We start from the raw sequence: 27,551 nt of genomic DNA, 5'->3' as shown, positions 1-27,551 counted from the left end.
TAAGCTGTAAGGAATGAGCCTGCCAAATTTCAGCCTTCTACCTACACGGGAAGTTGGAGAATTAGTGATGAATGAGTCAGTCAAACAGGTTCCAGTTATGACCATTACGCGTACAATTTCGAAATAAAACCTGCCTAACTCTTGTAAGTAAGCTGTAAGGAATGAGCCTGCCAAATTTCAGACTTCTACCTACACGGGAAGTTAGAGAATTAGTGTTGAGTGAGTCAGTCAAACAGGTTCCAGTTATGACCATTACGCGTAGAATTTCGAAATAAAACCTGCCTAACTTTTGTAAGTAAGCTGTAAGGAATGAGCCAGCCAAATTTCAGACTTCTACCTACACGAGAAGTTGAAGAAGTAGTGATGAGTGAGTCAGTCAGTCAGTCAGTCAGTGAGGGCTTTGCCTTTTATTAGTATAGATATATATATATATATATATATATATATATATATATATATATATATATATATATATATATATAAGAGAGTCCAGCCCCTCTCAAGGAGATTGGTTCCAGAGTCCAAGCTGTGCGTCGAGGTGAGCCCGACTATATCTAGCCGGAACCTCTCAACTTCGCGCACTAGCTCAGGCTCCTTCCCCTTCAGAGAGGTGACATTCCACGTCCCAAGAGCCAGTTTCTGTAGCCGAGGATCGGACCGCCAAGGTCCCCGCCTTCAGCCACCACCCAACTCACACTGCACCCGACCTCCTTGGCCCCTCCCATAGGTGGTGAGCCCATGGGAAGGGGGACCCACGTTGCCTCTTCGGGCTGTGCCCGGCCGAGCCCCATGGGTGCAGGCCCGGCCACCAGGCGCTCGCCATCGAGCCCCACCTCCAGGCCTGGCTCCAGAGTGGGGCCCCGGTGACCAGTGAGAGTTGGACTCCGCCAGGGCTGCCCTTTGTCACCAATTCTGTTCATAACTTTTATGGACAGAATTTCTAGGCGCAGCCAGGGTGTTGAGGGAGTCCGGTTTGGTGGGCTCAGGATTGGGTCACTGCTTTTTGCAGATGATGTTGTCCTGTTTGCTTCATCAGGCCGTGATCTTCAGCTCTCTCTGGATCGGTTCGCAGCCGAGTGTGAAGCGGCTGGGATGAGAATCAGCACCTCCAAATCCGAGACCATGGTCCTCAACCAGAAAAGGGTGGAGTGCCCTCTCAGGGTTGGTAGCGAGATCCTGCCCCAAGTGGAGGAGTTCAAGTATCTCGGGGTCTTGTTCACGAGTGAGGGAAGAATGGAGCGTGAGATCGACAGGCGGATCGGTGCGGCATCCGCAGTAATGCGGGCGTTGCATCGGTCTGTCGTGGTGAAAAAGGAGGTGAGCCGCAAGGCGAAGCTCTCAATTTACCAGTCGATCTATGTTCCTACCCTCACCTATGGTCATGAGCTATGGGTAGTGACCGAAAGAACGAGATCGCGAATACAAGCGGCTGAAATGAGTTTCCTCCGCAGGGTGTCTGGGCTTTCCCTTAAAGATAGGGTGAGAAGCTCAGTCATCCGGGATGGGCTCAGAGTAGAGCGGCTGCTCCTCCGCATCGAGAGGAGTCAGATGAGGTGGCTCGGGCATCTGATCAGGATGCCTCCTGGACGCCTCCCTGGTGAGGTGTTCCAGGCACATCCAACCGGGAGGAGGCCCCGGGGAAGACCCAGGACACGCTGGAGGGACTATGTCTCTCGACTGGCCTGGGAACGCCTTGGGATTCTCCCGGAAGAGCTAGAAGAAGTGGCCGGGGAGAGGGAAGTCTGGGCATCTCTGCTCAAGCTGCTGCCCCCGCGACCCGACCTCGGATAAGCGGGAGACAATGGATGGATGGATGGATGGATATATAAGACAGCAACACTTATAACAATGACAACACAATTACATTGACAATCATGTTACGTTATTTTTAAAATGTTTCCTTTTTTTTTCATAACCTCTTTAACACACTACTTCTCCGCTGCGAAGCGCGGGTATTTTGCTAGTATTTATATATATATATACATATATATATATATATATATATATATATATATATATATATATATATATATATACAGTGATCCCTCGCTATATCGCGCTTCGCCTTTCGCGGCTTCACTCTATCGCGGATTTTATATGTAAGCATATTTAAATATATATTGCGGATTTTTTGCTGGTTCGCGGATTTCTGAGGACAATGGGTCTTTTAATTTCTGGTACATGCTTCCTCAGTTGGTTTGCCCAGTTGATTTCATACAAGCGACGCTATTGGCAGATGGCTGAGAAGCTACCCAACTTACTTTCTCTCTCTCTTGCGCTGACTTTCTCTGATCCTGATGTAGGGGGTGTGAGCAGGGGGGCTGTTCGCACACCTAGACGATACGGACGCTCGTCTAAAAATGCTGAAAGATTATCTTCACGTTGCTACCTTCTGTGTGCAGCTGCTTCATGAAACGACATGCTGCACGGTGCTTCGCATACTTAAAAGCTCAAAGGGCATGTATTGATTTTTGACTTTGTTTTTCTCTGTCTCTCTCTCTCTCTCTCTCTCTCTCCCTGCTCCTGACGGAGGGGGTGTGAGCTGCCACCTTCAACAGGTTTGTACCGGCGGTGCTTCGCATACTTAAAAGCCAAACAGCCCTACTGATTTGTTTGCTTTCCTCTCTGTTTCCTTTGAAAAGGAAGATATGTTTGCATTCTTTTAAATATGAGACAGAACTGTCATCTCTGTCTTGTCATGGAGCACAGTTTAAACTTTTGAAAAAGAGACAAATGTTTGTTTGCAGTGTTTGAATAACGTTCCTGTCTCTCTACAACCTCCTGTGTTTCTGCGCAAATCTGTGACCCAAGCATGACAATATAAAAATAACCATATAAACATATGGTTTCTACTTCACGGATTTTCTTATTTCACGGGTGGCTCTGGAACGCAACCCCCGCGATAGAGGAGGGATTACTGTATATATATATATATATATATATATATATATATATATATATAGTTCTGTTTTGGACTCTGAATGATTCACATCGTGTATTTAAAAGAGCAATTGTAGTCAAGCATAATATACGGGTGGTTGCCCCAAACCATATATATATATATATATATATATATATATACACACACGCATCATGATATTGAAGAAAGAACTTAGACTTAGAAAGTACTGAACTTATTCTTTAAGATGTGATTAGTTGAGACAGTGAAAGACAACATGTTTCCATTCAGACCCTACAGAATGAAACCTCAAGTTCTAAAAAAACATTCAGGAAGAGGAGGATTTGAGGTAAGGATAGCTGAACAATTGTCATAAATATTTCTTCTGTAACATTAGCGTTCTGCATTTATCACTTTGATAGCACTAGTAATACTTCTTTAAATACATTGAGCAACACATGGCAACAACACAAGTTTTACTGAACAGTCAGCCGAGGTTCCGACAATGGAGACTGGGTTTTTTCTATCATGCCTAAATTCTATGAGGAAAAAGCAAAAGGATATGATCTGAATAGTGCATTTGATATTATTTATCTTTATTTGCAGAAAGCATTTGATAAGGTCCCAAATAAAAGGTTGGGTATCAAAGTGTAGTGTGTAGATGTGTACAGAATTGGCTAAACACAGGAAGCAGAAGGTGATGGTGCAAGGAACCTTATCAAAATTGGGTGAAGTTAAAAGTGGTGTTCCATAAAGGTCAGTGCTAGAGCCGTTTCTATTTTTAATATATATAAATGATATGGACAGAAATAGAACTAGAACTATAAATAAGCTGCTTAGGTTTACTGACGATACCAAGCTAGGAGGATTGGAAGATAATCTATTACTCCTTGAATCATTACAGAGGGACTTGGTCAGCATACAGGCTTGGGTGAACTTGTGGCAGATGAAGTTTAATGTAAGAAAATGTAAATTATGACATTATTAAGTATTAAAGTGAAGATGTTACCTTTGAATACACAATGGGAGATGTGAAAATTGAAAGGACACCGTATAAGGAGGATTTAGGCATTGTAGTGGACTTAGCACTATCAACTGCCAGACACTGTCCAGAAGCCATTAAGAAGGCTAACAGAATGTTCAGTTATATAACACAATGTGCAAAATAAGTACAAGAAAAAGAGGTTAAGCTGAAGCTTTATAACATACTGGTAAGGCCTCAACTGGAGTTGTGTATGCAGTTTTGGTCTCCAGGCTACAAAAAGGACATAGCAGAGTTAGAAAATGACCAGAGAAGAGTGACTAGGCAGATTCTAGAACTGCAGAGTATAAGCTATGAGAAAAGATTAAAACAGCTGAGCCATTTTAGTTTAAGCACAAAAAGATTAAGAGGTGACATGATTGAGTGTTCAAAGTTATAAAAGGAATTAGTTAATTGAATAAGTTACCATATAGTGTGGTATAGAGTTATGGTATTTCATAACAAGACTTGATGACCTTCCACTGAAAATCTGGTACACTGGAAGACTTGCATTTAAGAGTAAATGAACTACTATTTGTCCATGTCATTATTTAAAACATTAATCCATTTTTTCAGAACAGGGATAGAGAGAAAAGAGGCATTGAATGACAAATAAAGGTAAAAATTCAAGCTTAAAAGCACAGGCAGAAATTAAGAAATTACAAGCAACACTAGAAACATCAGAAAAACAGGACACTAGCAATTTTTCTAATGAAGGCCTGGATGAATTAATACCAATAACAAATAAACTTCACAGAAGTGTGGCCCTGTAATTATCTTTGTCAAGGAAAATTAGCCATATTTTAACTACAGGAATCTGGTGAAAGGAATGTCCAGGACAGATATGTATTAAGAGTATAACACATGTATAAAAAAAAAAATGAAAAATTAAAAATACATTTTTATTTGTTTACATGACACTTCAGCTAGCTGGCATGATAATCATCTCACAGTGCCTAGGAGTATCACAAACCCTGGAAATAGAATGCATTTTTGCTTATCTTTGAATTATACAGTATGTTGAAATAAAGACATAAAGTGATAATTGAGGAATACAATTGCAGACTCTTCAGAAGAACACAGAGGACACTGCTTGGTTTCACTGAGTTGGCCTAGCTTTTTTTGAATGCTGCTAATAAATTATAGATGTAAGAGCAGCAGCAGGCATAAATGTCCCAGCATTGTCTGCTCAGGGAATACACAGCCATTTCTCTGCACTCTGCAAAGACTTTTAAGAGTATATTATAATGGTACAAAGTTTATTAGTTTACGTTTCTGCCTTACTTTGTGAAATCTTAGGAACATATAGAATATTAGCAAGTCGAGTGAAGTCAGGTTGGGAAGAATTCACCTGTAAAGTGCATTGCCGCAATCACCACACGACAAAACAGCTTGGGATACTGGTTGTCAACCCCTAAGGCAGACATGCAGTCCAGTCCCACCCTCTGGAAATGAACTTCTATCTGCCACAGCCAGGTGTTATGTGGGAGACCCCTTGGTCTGGTCCAGCCACTCAGATCCCCAACAATGAGGATCCTGCGAGCTGGATCACCCTCTGGGAATTTCGCCACATGGCCGTAGTGCCATAACTGACGCTCCCTCACAATGCAAGTAATGTGCCTCATTTGGGACTCCATGAGCAACTGCTCATTTGACACAAAATCAAACCAGCGGTACCCAAGGACTCTCCGGAGAGACACAGTACCAAAGGAGTCCAGTCTTCATCTCAGATCACTGGATAGCATCCATGTCTCACAAGCATATAGCAAAATAGGAAGCACCAGGACTCTAAAGACTTGGACCTTTGTCCTTTTGCATATATATCGGAAACGCCATACACCCCTTTCCAGTGACCTCATGACTCCCCATGCTCTCCCAATCCGTCTACTGACTTCATAGGAAGAGTCACCAGAGACACGAATGTCACTGCCAAGGTAATTAAACCTCTCGACAAGGTCAACACTCTCTCTGCAGACAGACAACACTGCTGATGGCTGTGCCTAAGAGGTCATTAAAGACCTGGATCTTGGTTTTTATCCACAACACTCAGACTCCTTGCTCAGTCTGTCGAGAGCCCCAATCAGAACCTCCATTGTCTCTGCGAAGATCACAGCATTGTCAGCATATTATTATATTTTAAATACTAATTAATGAATTAGTAATTTTATTTATCTTCTTCTTCTTCTTTTGGCTGCTCCCATTAGGGTTTGCCACAGCGGATCATCTTCTTCCATATCTTTCTGACCTCGCAATCTTGTTTTGTTACACCCATCACCTGCATGTCCTCTCTCACCACATCCATAAACCTTAGTTTAGGCCTTCCTCTTTTCCTTTTCCCTGGCAGCTCTATCCTTAGCATCCTTCTCCCAATATACCCAGCATCTCTCCTCTGCATATGTCCAAACAAACGCAATCTCGCCTCTCTGACTTTGTCTCCCAACTGTCCAACTTGAGCTGACCCTCTAATGTACACATTTCTTATGCTATCCATCCTCGTCACACCCTGTGCGAATCTTAGCATCTTTAATTCTGCTACCTCCAGCTCTGTCTCCTGCTTTCTGGTCAGTGCCATCGTCCCCAACCCATATAACATAGCTGGTCTCACTACTGTCCTGTAGACCTTCCCTTTCACTCTTGCAGATACCCATCTGTCACAAATTACTCCTGACACTCTTCTCCACCCATTCCACCCTGCCGGCACTCTCTTTTTCTCCTCTCTTCCACAATCCCCATTACTTTGTACTGTTGATTCCAAGTATTTAAACTCATCCACCTTCACCAGCTCTACTCACTGCATCCTCACCATTCCACTGACCTCTCTCTCATTTACACACATGTATTCTGTCTTGTTCCTACTGACCTTCATTTCTCTCCTCTCTAGAGCATATCTCCACCTCTCCAGGGTCTCCTCAACCTGCTCCCTACTATCGCTACAGTTCACAATGTCATCAGCAAACATCATAGTGCACGGGGACTCCTGTCTAATCTCGTCTGTCAACCTGCCCATCACCATTGCAAATAAGAAAGGGCTCAGAGCCGATCCCTGATGTAATCCCACCTCCAACTTGAATGCATCCGTCACTCCTACCGCAGACCTCACCACTGTCACACTGTCATATCCTGTACAACTCTTACATACTTCTCTGCCACTCCCAACTTCTTCATACCATACCACAGCTCCTCTCGAAGCACCCTGTCATATGCTTTCTCCAGGTCCACAAAGACGCAATGCAACTCTTTCTGGCCTTCTCTAAACTTCTCCATCAACATCCTCAGAGCAAACATTGTATCTGTGGTGCTCTTTCTTGGCATGACACTATACTGCTGCTCATTAATCATCACATCACTTCTTAACCTAGCTTCCACTACTCTTTCCCATAACTTCATGCTGTGGCTCATCAATTTTATTCTCCTGTAGTTACTGCAGTCTGCACATCCCCCTTATTCTTAAATATTGGCACCAGGACACTTCTTCTCCACTCCTCAGGCATCCTTTCACATTCCAAGATTCCATTAAACAATCTGCTTAAAAACTCCACTGCCATCTCTCCTAAACACCTCCATGCTTCCATAGGTATGTCATCTGGACCAACGGCCTTCCATTTTTCATCCTCTTCACAGCTGTCCTTACTTCCTCCTTGCTAATCTATTGCACTTCCTGATTCACTATCTCCACATCATCCAACCTCTTCTCTCTCTCGTTCTCTTCATTCATCAGCCTCTCAAAGTACTCTTTCCATCTGCTCAACACACTCTCCTCGCTTGTGAGTACATTTTCATCTTTATCCTTTATCACCCTAACCTGCTGCACATCTTTCCCAGCTCGGTCCCTCTGTCTAGCCAATCGGTACAGGTCCTTTTCTCCCTCCTTAGTGTCCAACGTCTCATACAACTCATCATATGCCTTTTCTTTAGCCTTCGCCACCTCTCCCTTCACCTTGCGCCTTATCTCCTTGTACTCTTGTCTATCTTTCTGCATCTCTCTGACTATCCCACTTGTTCTTTGCCATCCTCTTCCTCTGTAATCTCTCCTGTATTTCCTCATTCCACCACCAGGTATCCTTTTCCTCCTTCCTCTTTCCAGATGTCATGCCAAGCACCCTTCTTGCTGTCACCCTTACTACATCTGCTGTAGTTTCCCAGCTGTCTGGTAACTCTTCACTGTCACCCAGTGCCTGATTCACCTCCTCCCTAAACTCAACCTTGCAGTCTTCCTTTTTCAACTTCCACCATTTGATCCGTTGCTCTGCCCTCACTCTCTTCCTCTTCTTGATTTCCAACGTCATCCTACAGACCACCATCCTATGCTGCTTAACTACACTTTCCCCTGCCACTGCTTCGCAGTGTTCAATCTCCTTCAGATCAACTCTTCTGCATAGGATTTAATCTACCTGTGTGCATCTTCCTCCACTCTTGTATGTAACCCTATGTTCCTCCCTCTTCTTAAAATATGTATTCACCATAGCCAACTCCATCCTTTTGGCAAAATCCACTATCCTCTGACCTTCTTCATTCCTCTCCTTGACACCATACCTACCTATCATCTCCTCATCTCCTCTGTTCCCTTCACCAACATACCCATTGAAATCCGCTCCAATCACCACTTTCTGTCCCTTGGCTACACTGTTCATCACTTCATCCAACTCACTCCAAAAATCTTCTTTCTCATCCATTGCACACCCAACTTGCAGTGCATATACACTAACAACATTCATCATCACACCTTCTATTTCCAGCTTCATGATCATCACTCTGCCCGACACTCTTTTCACCTCCAAAACACTCTTGACATACCGTTCCTTCAGAATAACTCCTACCCCATTTCTCCTTCCATCCACACCATGATAGAACAATTTGAATCCACCTCCAAACCATCTGGCGTTACTCCCCTTCCATTTAGTGTCTTGCACACACAATATATCATCCTTCCTTCTCTCCATCATATCTGCTAACTGTCTCTCCTTACCAGTCATACTGTCAACATTCAAAGTTCTTACTCTCAGTTCCACTCTCTTTACTTTCCTCCTGCCTCCGGACACGTCTCCCCCCTCTTCTTCTCCTTCTTCTTCTTCAGCCAACAGTAGCCCAATTTCTGACAGCATCCTGTTGGCTAACCCAGGGCTTCACCAATCTGGTATGGAAATTTGTATTGTCCGCATATTGATTTGGCAAAATTTTTCACCGGATGCCCTCCCTGACGTAACCCTCCCCAATTATCCAGGCTTGGGACTGGCACAAAGAAACACACTGGTTTGTGCATCCCCTGTGGCTGGGTTAGTAATTTTATTTATATTAATTATCATTAATATTAGCAAGTTAGGAAATATATGGACTTAGTTAAGTGATTGGAAAATAGGACAATATTACAATTTTAGGTACTTCAAAGAATCAATTAAAATATTCTATTAATAACCTACAAAGCTTTAAATGGCCTTGCACCAGATTACATCAGTGACCTTCTCCATCACTAAGATCCTGTTTATCCACCAAGGTCCTGTGATTTTGGCAATCTTGTTGTGCCCCTCATTAACCTGCGCTCTGTAGGTGACAGGGCCTTCAGCTGTATAGCACCCTTTACTGTAGAATGACTTCCTCAAATTACTTAGATCAGCTGACACAATTCATTCTTTTTTAAAAAAAAACTTAAAGCTCATCAGTTCAGGAAGGTTTTTAACTTAACCTAATATTCTGCCTCTTCTTTCAGTTTACCTCTCTGTCCAGTTGCTCAGGATGATTTGTGTGTGTGTTATATCGCAAATTATGTTATTTGTTCAGGCTTTTTTTAGTATTGAATTTAGTATTTTACTCTGGTTAATTGTCTTTTATTCAATTTAATACTTTGTGTATCCTGTATTTATCTGTTTAGTGCTCCATGCAGAAAATATTTGTATATAATGTTACATATACCCTGCTGTTCTTTCTGAGACCCAGTGAAGCACCTTGAGCATGGGAAAGGCACTATTTAAATAAATTATATTATTATTTAACAACAAAAACATTTATTTATATAGCACATTTTCATACAAAAAAGTAGCTCAATGTGCTTTACATAATGAAGAAAAGAAAAATAAAAGACAAAGTATGAAATTAAAATAAGACAACATTAGTTAACATGGAATAAGAGTAAGGTCCAATGGCCAGGGAGGACAGAAAAAACAAACAAAAAAAAAAACTCCAGACGGCTGGAGAAAAAAATGAAATCTGCAGGGGTTCCAGGCAACGAGACCGCCCAGTCCCCTCTGGGCATTCTACCTAACAAAAATGAAATAGTCCTCTTTGTATTTAAGGTTCTCACGGAAGGACTTGATGATGATGGTCATGCAGACTTCTGGCTTTTAATCCATCAATGTAGGAACATCATGGTGCTTTGATTAGGTGGTGGTGGCGTAGGTCGCCACCACAAAAAAAACGGGAAAAGAAACAGAAGAGAGAGTAGGGGTTAGTACGGATTTTAGAGCCACCATAAATAGTAATTATAATGAATTGGATATACAGAGTATCAGGATTAAATTAAAGTGAAGTTATGAGAAAGCCATGTTAAAATAATGTGTTTTTAGCAGTTTTTCAAAGTGCTCTACTGTATTATCCTGGCAAATTCCTATTGGCAGGCTATTCATTTACATTTACATTTACGTCATTTAGCAGACGCTCTTATCCAGAGCGACTTACAACAGTGCTTAGTAGTCTACGACTGTTCTTCAGTCTTTAAGGCTAGGATTAAATCTACTGTCATTAAACAAGTTACCGCTGACCAAGTTGTACACAAAACCATGCTAGAAGAAAATAGTAAGTTGTTAGTACAAAAAAATTTTTTTTTTTTTTTTTTTGAGAAAAAGGGTAGAAAAAAAAAGTATGGGGACTTTAGTCCAAGTGCTGTTGAAAGAAGTGTGTCTTCAGACGACGTTTGAAGACAGTGAGGGTCTCCGCTGTTCGTACAGCAAGATTCCAGATCTTAGGTGTATAACAGCAGAAGGCCGCCTCACCACTTCTTTTAAGTTTTGCTCTTGGAATTCTAAGGAGACAATCATTTGAGGATCTAAGGTTACGATTTGGAATATAAGATGTCAGACATTCTGATATATAAGATGGGGCAAGATTATTTAAGGCTTTATAAACCATAAGCAGAATTTTAAAGTCAATCCTGAATGACACAGGTAACCAGTGTAGTGACATTAAAACTGGAGAAATGTGCTCGGATTTTCTTTTCCTAGTGATTTAATTATCACATTTGTTTATGAACTTTGATAACAGTAAAACATAATCAAACAAATAGTGGTAATAGAAGACAACTACAAGTGTTGGTAGATGACATTAAAACATGCTTATTAACAGCACTTTACAATATAATGTAATTAAGAATGCAGTAACAATACATTTGTGGTGGCTTAATAGCTTTTCTAGAGAGGAGATTCCAGTTCAAATGATTTAAAAATGAAACTGATCGATGTCCTGTTGTTGGTTGTTTGTGGAGGGGCTTTGACTAACTATAGTTCAAATTCCTTACACATAACATTTTCAAAAGAGAATGACACTCTGATTAAGTCTCAGCATAAATTATTCTCAACTTTTGAACATGATGGAGAGGAAATCTGGAGCAATGCTACTAAATTATAGTGTCAGAAAAATACTGAAACATTATAATTAGCAGATGCTTCTACTGTGAGGTTGTTTCAAGTCTAATATACTGTAAATACTAAGTACATATTTGTTTACTCTATACTAAGACAACAACACTTCCTTATGCTTTCATTTCTAGACAAGTGACTTTTTTTTTTAATTTCAACTGACAGTAAAATTGAGCTGGTGTGCCAGTGGTGTACCATGCCCACACACATCTCTCACAGCATTTCACCAACTTGTACTTGGGATCCATTTTTCTGTCAGAAGACATAGTCAGAAAGGTAAAAGAGAAGTGAACTCTCGAGGTAAATTAGAAACTGTAAAAAAATAAAAACATAACCGAAGTTGCACAGAATGTTTCTCTATTTTAATAAGTAAGATACGTTCAAAAATTCTGCAGTATATTTTAATTACTGATTTTAAAATTTAAAGTTTATACAGCATACTGTGTTCAAGATATCTCAACAAGAATTGAACTGTATTGTCACATTTTCTTAAAGAACTGTCAAGCTGCGTGTTCTGCTTGTCGCACTCCGCGTCAATCATTTAAAAGCCTGTACAGCAGCTGTCCTTTTGTCTCACTGCCTTGTCTCACGGGACGTTAAAATGTCTCCGAGAAAATCACATATCATCTTCTTCTAAGCCTTCCAAGATTTTTTTTTTTTATAATAAAGAGATAAGAATGCTAAATTTCAACAAAATGAGTAACTGGTAGCTCCTTTGTTTCATGAGGCAGAGAGGTAGATGTGGTAATCTCAGTAGGTGCTTTCTCTGTTTTATGCGAACAGACCTAAAAAAGGGTACACAATAATAAATAAATAAATTAAACCAATGGTAGTATCTCCATTGTCCATTCAATGTTATACAAATGCAATCTAACACAAACTGCTTGAAAATTCTTGTGATAACAACAAAATGGCTACCTTGAAATACTTACTATAAGAAAATATCTAAAAATAATATGTGATAACATTATAAAAAGATTTTTCACTATACTATTTAATGTATTGTTGAATTTCTGTTACTGTCTCTTGGGTTTTCATGTTTAATATATGTATATCTCCAAATGAAATCTCTACACCATTTTTTAATGGTTTACATGTATATTTATTACACATGTACTTATAAATTGTCACTTTTATTCTTTAGCATTTTAGAAAATAATGTTTTTTAAATCATTAAAAGTAAATTTTCCTTTAATTTATCCAGTTTATGTTGCACTCAGGATTGGAACTACAGTACAACAGTATTCAATAAGGACATTGTTATGGGTCACATAGCTGTCCTTCTCTTTATTTCTATCTGCCTCAGCTGTCAAAGCCAAGTGAAACTGAGCAATGCTAATCTACAGTTTCTCCCACATGACCAATCTTGAAGTAGATGATTCTCTGTCCTGCTGACACATGCTCAATCCATTTAAGTATTTGTGCTGGAAGTATTTTATTCTAACAATATATAAATAAAATGCACATACGGATAGATTTAATATAGTATGTTAAAATATGCACGTTTAAGGAAGGGATATTCACAACTGGGGCGGCACGGTGGGGCAGTGGGTAGCGCTGCTCCTCGCAGTTGGGACACCTGGGGACCTGGGTTCGATTCCCGGGTCCTCCCTGCGTGGAGTTTGCATGTTCTCCCCGTGTCTGCGTGGGTTTCCTCCGGGCGCTCCGGTTTCCTCCCACAGTCCAAAGACATGCAGGTTAGGTGGATTGGCGATTCTAAATTGGCCCTAGTGTGTGCTTGGTGTGTTTGTGTGTGTCCTGCGGTGGGTTGGCACCCTGCCCAGGTTTGGTTCCCTGCCTTGTGCCCTGTGTTGGCTGGGATTGGCTCCAGCAGACCCCCGTGACCCTGTGTTCGGATTCAGCGGGTTGGAAAATGGATGGATGGATATTCACAACTACATCTCATGCTGGTGCCTATGCCACAACATATAGAATTCCCTTATGCCATGAGTATGTGAATCCAGCAGGGAGCGTACACTCACTGGGACTATGATAGTTAGCGGTTGCACCTTTTTACCTAACCAAAATCTTTATATATATAAAATTAAATGCTTTATCCCTCCCTAGTGATAAGGTGGTAATTCTATGATAAAGAAAGGTGATATTTTCTGCTGAAGTCCTTCTCTGATAATCCCCTTTATCTCTGATGCATTTCGAAAGTAAACTGCGAATGGCTCAATGGCAATTGCAAAGATCAATGGTGATAGTGGGTATCCTTGTCGAGTGCCACATTCTAGTTTGAAGTTATCTGAAATAATGTTGTTAGTACAAACAATACAAACTGAGTCTTCTGGACTAGTACTTTGTAGTATAGAGTAGTTTGATCCATGCACATATGTTTGGGCCGAATGAATAGTTATGCAATGTCTTGAATAGGTAGTCCCATTCAACCATAACAAATGCTTCTTCTACATCCAAAGATAATAAGAACTCTAGGGTGTTAGATTTAATAGGTGAATATATTTTATTAAACAAACATCGAAGATTAGAAGCTAAGTGTCTGCCTTCTATAAATCTGGTTTAGTCTTGTGATATTACAGAAGATAGCACTTTCTCAATCCTTCTGGCTAGTACATCATAGTGAGACTGATCTGTATGATGCACATTGTAGTAAGTCCTTATTTTTCTTAGGAAAGACAGTAATTAATCTTTCCATCCAGGGTCGCTTCAGCCCCAGCAAGCATACAGCGTGAGGCAGGAACAATCCCTGAATAGGGTGCCATCAAGTCCTTGAATATTTAATCATTAACAATATACATTATTTAAATGAAGTTAAAAATGTATCTGTATAATATAATATATATACTTTAAGGCATTTCATCTTTAAAATGATATCAAGAGCTCCACGAAGATAACACCTGGAAATCTGAATTGACTTAGAAGCCAGTCGTCATCATCTGTAAATACACACTCAATTGAATTGAATTCCTTTGTTGTTATTGTATGGTACAATGAGATTCAATATACAAATCCTCCATAAACCTATTTTCCTATAAAATGATAAAACAATAATAATAATAATAATAATAATAGGATAAAAAACAGTGAACAATATACAATGTGAAAGCATAAGTGGCTCGGGTTGTGCAATATTACATCTGTAATGCAAGTTTACAGTGAGATAATTGTACTTATAAGTACAAACAGTTCTACTGGGAGGAATGATTGAGTGCATTTATAGCTCTTGGGATCAAACTGTTTCTGAACTGCGAGGTCTGTACAGGAAATACTCTGAAGTGTTTTCTGAAAGGGAGAAGTTCAAATGGACTGTGCGTATGGCTGAGGCAGCATGTGCTAGAAGCTATATCCTAATATTTCTCCCCACTCTTGACATAATCTGTGGTAGAGCTTTCTGATCAGCTACTGTAGAGCCGTAATTACACACTCAGATACATTGGGTTAAAATACTCTGGGTGGTGCACTGATAGTAACAACGCTAAAGTGGCTGTGGTATTTGGAATAGTTTGGCCATTCGGTGTACCATTATATAGTTACAGTTTGATTAGAATCAGATACCTTGAACTAAAAAATGATATGGGATTAATTTCAGGGTATTTGATAAAGTCAGGGATATGAATCTAAAAAATAAAGGGAACCATACAAGGAACAATAGTACTGCTTTGAAGGTGGGTGCCGCCAGTTTGCAAAACCGAGCAGAGAACTTGCGTACGCACGGCATTGAGCTGCATGAAAATGTATGTGGCTTTAACACTAGAATTACCAGAGCCTACGAAAAAACTCATATATCCGGCCCACCTTAAATCGCTTCTTAAATCCGTTCACACCTCTCCGCCAGCATCCTTTGTCCTCTAAATGTGCTGATAAAAGACAATCTGCCAGCAGCCGGCTATTCCATCCCCCCACCGACTTAGAACGTGAGCGAAGTTTTCCCAGCTCACGCCTTGATTGATTATGTGGGAGTGAAGTGGAGTTTTACAGTGGAAATAAGAGATCATTATTCTAAAGTAATCTGTGTAAACACATTGTTAAAACAGAAACTTTGTCATATTTTAGTAATAAATGTTACAAAATGTAGTAGGCATAAACTATAGAATGTGTAAAGCCCGAGTTCCAAAGATCAAATAAACACTTTCACAAAAGCTTCAAGGACAATACAACAGCCTCCGTGGCGTAGCACGTTAAGATTTGCCTCTTAGAGCACAACAGCTCTGCCGCCTCTCAGACCTGAGCTCGATTCCCCGCTAGGGATAAAATGTTGCTTTTTTTTTTTTCTTTTTAACCTCAAACGGACATAAAATTTATAAATTGGTATGCACTGTCAGTTAATGAGATCGTTATATTTTCATGTGGGATGCTCCTTTTAAAATATTTTTTTAACAATTGAGACTGCAATTAACAGGAACAACTGTCCTTATAACTGTTATTTTTAAGATCCATAACACACAGACAGACGAGCACTGCGTAATAGGGAGACAGACAGGCAGAGATATATAAATAAACAGGGAAGGCACATGTACTGAAAGAAGAAAAAAGATCAACGCGCGTTGTTCCTGTAGCACTAAATGAGCTCACCCGCTCTAACATCACCCCTCCCCCCGATCTTTTGTAGCAACATTTTATCCCTAGCAGGGAATCGAACTCAGGTCTGAGAGGCGGCAGAGCTGTTGTGCTCTAAGAGGCAAATCTTAACGCGCTACGCCACAGAGGCTGTTGTATTGTCCTTGAAGCTTTTGTGAAAGTGTTTATTTGATCTTTGGAACTCGGGCTTTACACATTCTATAGTTTATGCCTACTACATTTTGTAACATTTATTACTAAAATATGACAAAGTTTCTGTTTTAACAATGTGTTTACACAGATTACTTTAGAATAATGATCTCTTATTTCCACTGTAAAACTCCACTTCACTCCCACATAATCAATCAAGGCGTGGGGGAATGGAATAGCCGGCTGCTGGCAGCTTGTCTTTTATCAGCACATTTAGAGGACAAAGGATGCTGGCGGAGAGGTGTGAACGGATTTAAGAAGCGATTTAAGGTGGGCCGGATATACGAGTTTTTTCGTAGGCTCTGGTAATTCTAGTGTTAAGGCAAGTTTAGTTTTTATACATTGTGATGTAAGCGTGGAAATGGCCGTACGCAACATTTTTGTATGTTCCCACCGTTTATACATGAGGCCCCAGGTCTGGATTTAAAACACAAGTAAAGTCTCTGGCCATTATTATTTTATGAGTGTTCATATTGGGAATTGATACAAATGCATTTTGGATTGAATCTCTATCATCCATTTTTGGTGCATAGACATTTATTAAAATCACTTTAGTATTAAATAAATTACCCATCACCATGACATGACACCATTCAAGATCAGATACTACAAATTGAATAGTTCTGTGTATTAAGATTCAGATACCCCAATATTTCTTTGTATAGTTGGAGTGAAAAATATGGCTAATCCACTCTCTTTGCAACTGAAACTGGCCCTTACTTAATAAGTGATTCTCCTGTAAAAATCTTGGCCTTTAGACCTGTTAGGTGAGAGAACACTTTTTTCACTTTAATTAATTATTGAGACCTTTGATATTCCTGCTCACAAAGTTCACTGTTTGGCCATAGAGTTACTGCTTCTGAACTTTTGTTGACATTTTGTAGTCTCAAGTTAAGGTAGTACACTGTTACATATGATATATTTGACCAAGATTTTATTGAGCTGATTATTATGTTGGCACATAGTTATTGGGGAGAAAGAATAAATTATAAATAACATTGCTTTCTCCCTCCACCCCCAAAATTTTTGCCTCCCCAAGTTAGGCTAGACCACGCTTCCTGGACCCAGTCCTCTCACATGCCAAGAGACAGAGCACATCTAGAACAAAACAATCCCCCAAGCAGCAGTGTAGAAAAGGTTAAAATTAAGATATCTTATGAATGTACAGTCGAAATTCAATAAACCTAGGATATGATCTGAAACAATCCCAATACAATTAAACCTAGGGAATGATGTTAAACAGTTCCCATGTATGTTGTGAGGGATTGCCGGCCATATATTCCGGCCAACACCTCCAAGCAGGGCATCATGGACTATGCGCCGAATATAAAAAATAATAAAGAGGAGCGGGATGTGACTGAATGGTCTGCCGTTAAATTAGAAAAGGCAGATCACAGTCGGCCGGTAGCGGCCACCCGTCCCTCTAAAGACTCCAATTCCCAAGAGCCTTTGCGCGACCCAGTCGAGCACGTACCGACAACGGACGTGCCCATTGGCTCTCGGCCGGTAGCAGCGCCTCGGCCATCTAAAATGCGAGACTCAAATTCCCTAAGCCTCCACGAAGCCCAGCCGAACACATGCCAGGAGCGGACGTGCCCATTGGCTCCCGGCCGGGAGGTAAGGCAATTGAAGATTTTATCCTGCCTCTGACCGATTTAAATGACTTTATTGGACTACGGGAGCTCGAGAGGTTGCTCGAGCCCATGCATAGTTTCTTACAGGGCCTGATCGGACTGAAGAAGCAGGTTGAGGAGCTGGGAGCGACAGCCAAAGCGCCGCTGAAAGGAATCAAGGAATACCTGCGGCGATTAGGCCGAGAAGCCCCGGTCTTGATTGATGTGGCGGTACAGGTAAGTCCAACCAGTACTGTACAGTATAAAGGGACACAGTGTGATCCGGCCCCGTGGTTAATAAGTAGCGGGTGCCAAAGCACTGCGTGCCCTACAAGGGAGTGTGGAACGGTAACGGAGTGGTTGAGGGAAGGACCGATTCAGCCGGGGCAGCTGTACGAGATGGCTTCTCGGAGAGATGCGGACCTCAAGTCCCCGAGCTGCGCTATAAGTGAGTTAACGGTGGTAATAGAAGGGGCGGGGGAAGCGCCGATCGAACCGGTGCAGCTGAAAAGTGCTGTCACCCGGAGCGATGCGGTACTGATGACGCCGCCTCCGACTAAACGTAGGTCAACGGGCGTGCAAACAGCAAAGGGGCTCTCTTTTTCCAATAGAGAGACCCAAGCTGTGCACAAGCTCCACAGTAAGCAGGAGATCCCCAAAATAAAATGCGGGTCCCCTGACAAGGTGGAGAAACAAGCTGAGAGCACCAAGACGGCCATAAAACCTCCCTTGGCGGAGAAAAGGGCGGAGTTGACGGAGTTCCCAAGGTGTTTCCAGTCTCGCGGAGGAAGACAACCGGGAGGATGGCGAACCTGCTATAACTGTCGTCGGCCGGGCCACGTATGGCGAAATTGTCCTCGGAGGACAGGGGATCAGAGGGATACCCATTGCAACGTTCCCCCTAGGTTCTCTGGGGAAGCTAGACAACGTAGCTAAGGCCCGTCTTACGGATCCTCCTGGAAGAAGACGTCCCTCGCGGGGCTGGTCGCTCCGCCCCACTGTGCTTCGCTGGGGGTGGGGGGGGATATGTGAGGGATTGCCGGCCATATATTCCGGCCAACACCTCCAACCCACCGGATGGAGCCCTACCTGCAACATAGGGATGCCCCGAGTTCCAGCAGGGCATCATGGACTATGGAGTTTTAATACACAGCCCTGCTGGATAACGTCGGGGCCGCCAGGAGTCGCTGCAGGGAGGCTCACAGAGTGCTACGTGCCCTATAACCCAGAAGTGCGTCATAAACACATGACCGGAAGGAACGACGTGCTTCCGGGGTGAAGAAGTGGAGTTTTTATATGACCTGGAAGTGTTCCTAGTCACGTGGACAGAGAGGGTGAAACACTTCCAGGTCAAGGACTATAAAAGGACTATGGGAAATCCCAGACGTCGAGTTGAGCTGGGAGGAAGGGTGGCGAAGTGTCTGGGAGAGGAGGAATTGTGATTGTTTGATTGTTTATTGATTATATGAGTAGTGTGGAGTGGAGGGTGCTTTGTGCACATTATTATAAAATAAATAATAATTGGATTTTTACCCAGTGTTTGGAGTAGTACCTGAGGGTTCAAGAGGTCGATAGGGGCCTCAACTGCAACAATGTGTTCCCAAGGACATGAAGTGAGGGAAAAAAATTCAGTGGAAGAAACTTCAATTTAATAATTGAGAGAAAAGCCAAGCAAAATGACACCTTTTATTGGCTAACTAGAAAGATTACAATATGCAAGCTTTCGAGGCAACTCAGGCCCCTTCTTCAGGCAAGATGTAATACAGAAACTGAAGTTTCCTATGTTTATATACACACTCTAGGACAAGAAACAACATTGGTAAATATTTAAATGAGAAATTTTGTATGTAAAAAATTAATAGATTCATTCAGGCTAGGGTTAATTTAGCAAGAGAGAAAAGAACAATGTATTGTCAAGATCTCTGGATAAGATAACTGTGAGAAGGACTTTAAGGTCACAGTGCTTATGGGCAACTTCAAAACACAGCAAGAGAGAAAAGAATGGGAAGTTAAACTCATGCTAAAATTTAATACTTTACAACATGGATTGAATAAAGACAAGAGTTTTATGGCCAGATATGAGGATTGTTTACATCTCTCAGAATGACAGACAACCTGTCTACAGACCCACATTGTTTTGAAAAAACTCATTACAAACTTCAAAAGACTTTGTTGGACAGTTATCTTATCCAGAGATCTTGACAATACATTGTTCTTTTCTCTCTTGCTAAATTAACCCTAGCCTGAATGAATCTATTAATTTTTTACATACAAAATTTCTCATTTAAATATTTACCAATGTTGTTTCTTGTCCTAGAGTGTGTATATAAACATAGGAAACTTCAGTTTCTGTATTACATCTTGCCTGAAGAAGGGGCCTGAGTTGCCTCGAAAGCTTGCATATTGTAATCTTTCTAGTTAGCCAATAAAAGGTGTCATTTTGCTTGGCTTTTCTCTACATTCATAATGGCTAACACGGTACAACACCCTAGTACTACAATTTAATAATTGAAATTTAACCCAAAAAAAAGAAAAGTGGTTGAAAAGGAAATAGAATGTATAGTTATGGCAAATGTTGCATTATGGACCAAGATGCAAGCAGAGTCTTCTTTGCCTTGCCAGAACATGGTATGCCTCATGATTATTTTTCAAAAGGATGTCTGGATCAGTTTTCTTATCTCTTTTTCTGCTTCATCCAGAGAGCCAAAAATGTAAAACTGACCTTCAATAACCAGTTTCAATTTGGCAGGGTACAAGAGGCTGTATCTGATTTCAGCTCTGCACATATAATGTTTAATGCTGTAAAATGCAGCATGTTTGGCAGCTTTAGAAGGGGAGAAATCTGGGAAAATACAAATGTGGTTATTTTCAAATATAATCCCTTTCAGTCGGAGTTTTCCTTAACCTGTAGTTTGCTGAAATGGACAATCAGGCTTCTCGGTTTTGAGGCATTCAATCTATGTATACAGTAGGCTGCAGAGATCTCTCTGTCCAATTTGAAGTCCTCTCCAGTTATTTTTGAGAATAGTTCAGTTATGAATTTCACTAGGCTTGGACGTTCATGTTTTTCTGGGAGACTATGGATTCTGATTTTGTTTCTTCTGTATCTATCCTCCAGTGTAGCCAGTTTGTCAGTGATCACTTTGCATTCTGATTTTGCAGCCCTTGCTTTTTCGCCAGCAGTGGATGTCGATTGTTAAACGTTTATGACTTGTATGGAAATAGTTGAACATCTTCAAACTGAGCAGCAAACATCCTAATTTTACTCTCTACCTCACTCATATTTTCCTATATCTCTTCAAAAGTTTTTTGTAGGATTTCTGTAAAAGTAGTAGTAAACCACTTTTCCAGGTATTTTAAATCCTGAAGCAGTTTCTAATTTTTCTTGTTTAGATTCTTTATTTCTTTCTTTATTACCCTTATATCCTTCTTTATATCAACAATAACAACAACAACATTTATTTATATAGCACATTTTCATACAAATAAAGTAGCTCAAAGTGCTTTACATGATGAAGAAAAGAAAAATAAAAGACAAAGTAAGAATTAAAATAAGACAACATTAATTAATATAGAGTAAGAGTAAGGTCTGATGGCCAGGGAGGACAGAAAAAAAAAAACTCCAGATGGCTGGAGAGAAAAAAAAACAATCTGTAGGGGTTCCAGACCATGAGACCACCGAGCCCCGCTCTTTATATCATTTATGTCCCCAAGTGCAGCAATCATTACCTTTAGCTTGGAAAGTGAGTTTCGGTCTTCTCCGTGCTCTGTAGGTGGACTTGTGAGTCTGGTTGGGGTTCATGCTTCTGACATCATGGGGAGGTAGTAGCTGCAGTTGACAGCAGGGATAAAAAGGCCATGCTCAGTTTGCATAATCTTCCTGGAATCAACAAATTTTCCTCACCTGCCTCGCTTGCAGCTTTGCTCTCAGCTGGAGATGATGGTGCAGCGTCAGGTCCTCGCAGATTTTTTCCTTTGCCCGTCCGTTCCAGGTCAGTTTCTGGCAGGCTGTACCGTGAACCTGAGGCCAGTTTAGACTTTGATGGAACTTTAGCTGCCTTAGCCTTTTCTTTCTGAGCCCTTTTATTTGGTTCTCATGCTTATTTATTTATTTTTAACCTCATATATTTGGAATTCGAAAACATCCACAGATCCAAAGGGTGACTCTACAATGACCTGAAGGGGGCATGGTACTACCTAACTTTCAATTTTATTACTAGCGGCAAATATACATGCCATAAAGACCTGCACATTGATACAAATCAATGAATATACAAAAGCCTAGTCAGCAATAGAATTAAAATTTTTTTAGCACTTTTTTGTATTGCTTGCTTTGTGCCCCTGTTAAAAAAAATACAAATTATCATCAATACACTAATAATTCAATTGCCCTTCATTCACTTAGAATATGGAACCAATGTAGGAGACACATTAGGACAGAGGAGCTTTTATCTGTTTCACCTCAACACAACAAACTTTTTCCACCCTCTGAAACATACATACATACATGTAATATTTGGAAAATGTCTGGGATTAATAGATTTAGATTTAGAGGCTTTGAGATTTCTACATAGATAATGCCTTTGCATCATATGAACCATTAAGCTTCAAAATTAACTTCTCATCAATGCAATTTTTCCACTGCTTTCAAGCTAGAATCTTTGCTAAACAGAACCCGTCCCACTTTCCTTAAGTCTCACCTATTTCTATTCCAGAAAAAATACTGATCAGTCTTTAAGACTCAGAAAAGATCTCTGCAATATATAACAACATTTTAAAGCCCTTTCCTTTCAAGGACCCCAGGATATCATGAAGAAAAGACCTTTCACTTAATATTTCAGAAAAGGAGTGGAAGGCAGCCATGCACACTCTAACTCCATATGTGCAAAGCACTCGGTGATTCAATTGAAAATCTTTTATCGAACACATTTATCTCATTTAAAATTGTCCAAAATATATCCAGGGCAAGATTCAATATGTGAACAGTGCAATCTAGTTCCACCCTCACTGGGCCACTTGTTTTGAGCATGCACCAAATTAACATAATTTTGGATAAAAATCTTTGAATGCCTATCAGATAGCCATGGTGTCACAGTCATTCATAACCCATTAAAAAGCTGTGTTGGGTGTACTCCCAGAAGGGCTTAAAGTGGAGAAGGACAATCAGACAGTAATTGACTTTACCTCACTACTAGAGCATAGACTTATCTTGCTCAATTGGAAGAATCCCACCACCTCTTTTAAGTCAGTGGGTAACTCATGACTTATACTACTTGAAATTGAAAAAAATCAAATTCTCACTTAGAGGATCTGCTCAAAACTTTTAAAACCTGACAGGATCTAATCAATAAAATAATGGAATAAGCTTTATATCAGGTTTTATTGCTGGTTTTAAAGATTTGCTCTGGTTGGTGGCTCTCATCTCTTTCTCTTAGGTGGAGGTTAAATGTCAAACTTTCAAATTTCACGTTAAATTTCAAATTAAAATCAATCAATCAATCAATCAATAGTATTAGAAGATAAATAAATAAATAGCACAATTAACTCAATAAATACATCCATAAATACAGTAAATAAGATAAGAGTTAAACAAAAAAAGTGAAATAGTAAAATTACACATAAAACAGCAGGTGGCTACATTACACAGTGCAGGGCAGGTAGGATCACGCTATTTGGAGTTCAGTGGCCTTAAGGCTTGGGGGAAGAATCTGTTACTGAAACGGTAGGAGCAAGTGGTGAAGCTTCAGTAGCGCTTCCCAGAAGACAAAAGTGAAAACATGGGATGAGCAGAATGGGTGTCATCAGAGATGATGGATTCAGCTATCCTCAAACATCTGGTTGAGCAGATGGTATGAAGCTGTGGATGGTCAGCTCCAGTGATTTTAGAAACTGTATGGACAGTCATTTGAAGGAGTTTGCAACACTGGTAAGACAATCTACTGTGATGTATTTATAGACTTCTATTTTGGGGTAAAGGATACCCTTCCTTTCTTGTTCCTGTTATAGAGTAGTTTTAGTTGCTGGCTCTCTTCTCTTTCTGTTTCTCTTGTGTGGGGGTTGAATTTTGCTATGCTTTGTTAAGTTTGACTTGTTTGTATGGAATGTTATCTGCTCTAATTAAAATCTATAATAAAAAAAAGCTCAGTTGGATGTGTTAATAAGTGGCTTTCTAGAACAATGCTTAATATTCATATAAATGGTATCCCAGTCAAAAAGGGTGAGGTAAGGGAAGAAGTTACTGAACCAAAAAAAGGTTACTGGAACAGGCTTATATAGTAAGTGTGTTGCCTTACACATAAGGGCACTGAAAGTAGAGACAGGTTTTTAGTAAGAGAGATAAAGTGAGAAGGAGAGTCTAAAGGTTTGATGACAAAAATAGAAAAGAAGGACAAGATGTCTCTATGTTCTGAGCAATGACAAAAATACAAAAAAGAATACAAAAAGAAAAAAGGAAGAGGTTTTGAAAGAGAAAAGTGTCAGTATCAGACACCCGGAAGAGTTAAACAGGTCACAGAGTATGTTGATTCTGGCAAGATGGAAGAAAGGATGAACACAAACTTAATGACCAGTGTTGAGCTTAGCATTTACAGAAGGTAAAAAAATATGCATACAGGTAGAGTTTATACTAATTGCATAAAAAGGGAGATTCAATATAAAACCAAGGCCAGTGTTCCTGCTCAGCCAAGTCCAGGCTGGGTGGAGACTGGAATCAAAATTGTAGTATTACAGATCTGGTAAAAATACATATCTGACACAGATTAATTAATGTTGTATGCTTAAGGTTGAGTAATTTGCAATTGCTCCATAAAACAGTGTACATCTGAGATGTGGCTATTAATTGAAATGGTGGAGGAATGGAGCTATAGAATAAGGGATTGTGTTGGTTTTGACAAAGCTCCGGTGTGACTGGATGAAACAATTAAGGTTCGACCAGGAACAGGTACAGTAATCCCTCCTCCATCGCGGGGGTTGCGTTCCAGAGCCACTCGCGAAATAAGAAAATCCGTGAAGTAGAAACCATATGTTTATATGGTTATTTTTATATTGCCATGCTTGGGTCACAGATTTGCGCAGAAACACAGGAGGTTGTAGAGAGACAGGAACGTTATTCAAACACTGCAAACAAACATTTGTCTCTTTTTCAAAAGTTTAAACTGTGCTCCATGACAAGACAGAGATGACAGTTCCGTCTCATAATTAAAAGAATGCAAACATATCTTCCTCTTCAAGGGAGTGCGCGTCAGGAGCAGATCATGTCAGAGAGATAGAGAGGAAAGCAAACAAATCAATAGGGCTGTTTGGCTTTTAAGTATGTGAAGCACCGCGGCACAAAGCTGTTGAAGGCGGCAGCTCACACCCCCTCCGTCTGGAGCAGGGAGAGAGAGAGAGAGAGAGAGAGAGAGAGTAAAGAGACAGAGAAAAACAAACAAGCAAGAATCAATACGTGCCCTTCGAGCTTTTAAGTATGCGAAGCACCGTGCAGCATGTCACTTCAGGAAGCAGCTGCACAGAAGGTAGCAACGTGAAGATAATCTTTCAGCATTTTTAGACGAGCGTCCCTATCGTCTAGGTGTGCGAACAGCCCCCCTTCTCAATCCCTTACGTCAGGATCAGAGAAAGTCGGCGCAAGAGAGAGAGAGAGAAAAGTAAGTTGGGTAGCTTCTCAGCCATCTTCCAATAGCGTCTCTTGTATGAAATCAACTGGGCAAACCAACTGAGGAAGCATGTACCAGAAATTAAAAGACCCATTGTCCGCAGAAATCTGCGAACCAGCAAAAAATCAGCGATATATATTTAAATATGCTTACATAAGGCGGCACGGTGGCGCAGTGGGTAGCGCTGCTGCCTCGCAGTTAGGAGACCTGGGGACCTGGGTTCGCTTCCCAGGTCCTCCCTGCGTGGAGTTTGCATGTTTTCCCCGTGTCTGCATGGGTTTCCTCCGGGCGCTCCGGTTTCCTCCCACAGTCCAAAGACATGCAGGTTAGGTGGATTGGCGATTCTAAATTGGCCCTAGTGTGTGCTTGGTGTGTGGGTGTGCTTGTGTGTGTCCTGCGGTGGATTGGCACCCTGCCTGGGATTGGTTCCTGCCTTGTGCCCTGTGTTGGCTGGGATTGGCTCCAGCAGACCCCCATGACCCTGTGTTCGGATTCAGCGGGTTGGACAATGGATGGATGGATGGATATGCTTACATATAAAATCCACGATGGAGTGAAGCCGTGAAAGGCGAAGCGCGATATAGCGAGGGATTTGATAATATGCAACAGTAATTGCAGAAGGATAGATCACTGATTGAAGAAGTGATGTTCACTCAAAGGTCTCTGAAGGTTTTAATAGTAGAGAGGAAAATATGTACCGGTAAGAGGATCTGTTGGCAAAATTTATTAAGGGGCAGAAAAGATTTGTTATTATCTGCTGGTGCTCATTCATTTATCGGATGCTGTAAGAATGCTTCTGCATTGTTGGCCAAAGAAAGTCATGCAACCATGACGTTGCACTTTTCATCAGAGATTAAACCTTTGCATTAATAATGACATTCATATTTCTTGTCTGTATGATGTGTGGGCAAGTTTGAGAATTTGCCAGCATATTATGTAAAACCTTGCAGCCATAATATTAACTTCCATAAGTAAATTGATTGTCTATTTTTAACAGACTTACCTGTTATATGCAGTGACACTAAGGCCCTACATCAACACATGCTGCTTCCTGGTCTATCTCATTTAATATCGTATAACCCCTCTGGCATTATATAAAAAAAGAATTCAGTTTTAAACATTATGTAAATTGTGACAGTCACATCCATCTGCTCTCTAGAAAAATTTGATTCTGACACTACCTATATGAAAAAATAACACATTCCATTTTACATTCAGATTTCTTTCAGGTGAGAAAGAAAAACCCACAATAACACTAAAAGCAGCCTACACACATTACATGACTCAAACACAGGACTCTGCAGTTGGGTACTACATACATGTCCTTTCACAAAGACTGTGTTTATTTGAAAAAGGAGCAACATAGGCACTATCCTCTTTGGCTTTTTTCCATAAAGTGGAAGGAGCATACATAAAGTTTCTTTGATGTTTATTTCCAAATTTTGCAGCATCAGGCAGAGATGGTGGGCCTTTACACTATTGTGAAGATCAAAAGATGCTCTTCAGCCATATTCTAATTGGATGCATTACACTAAAAGCATTCTGAATATAAGATCAGCTTTCATTTTTCTAATTTTGTGTCAGTGTTAAGTACTTCACTCGCTCAAAAAGTCCCCCCCACCCACCCGGGGGTGTGCTTCGTGCCAGCCACTTCACGTCTCTGCTGCTCATATTGTAAAGGGGGGGGGCGCTGAACGCATGCTAAGGAGATGCATATGGATCAGCTCCTGCTGCTACCAAGCTGCGTGTTCTGCTTGTCGCACTACACATCAACCATTTAAAAGCCTGTACAGCAGCTGTCCTTTTGCCTCAACTGCTTTGTCTCGCGGGACATCAAAGTGTCTTCCGAGAAGATCACGTCTCGACCCGTTTTTTTTTTATTATAATAGAGAGACATATGTGCATGTGTACAATATTGGTGAACTTGTAGAGGCATCAGCTAACTTTTAAGAATTACGCAGTACAGGTCGCATCTTGTCCTAAATGGATGTCCTGTGATACAGCTGTGGC

Source organism: Erpetoichthys calabaricus, chromosome 5 (genome assembly GCF_900747795.2).
Source record: "Erpetoichthys calabaricus chromosome 5, fErpCal1.3, whole genome shotgun sequence".
Taxonomy (NCBI): Eukaryota; Metazoa; Chordata; class Cladistia; order Polypteriformes; family Polypteridae; genus Erpetoichthys; species Erpetoichthys calabaricus.
This window is presented reverse-complemented; position numbering follows the sequence as displayed.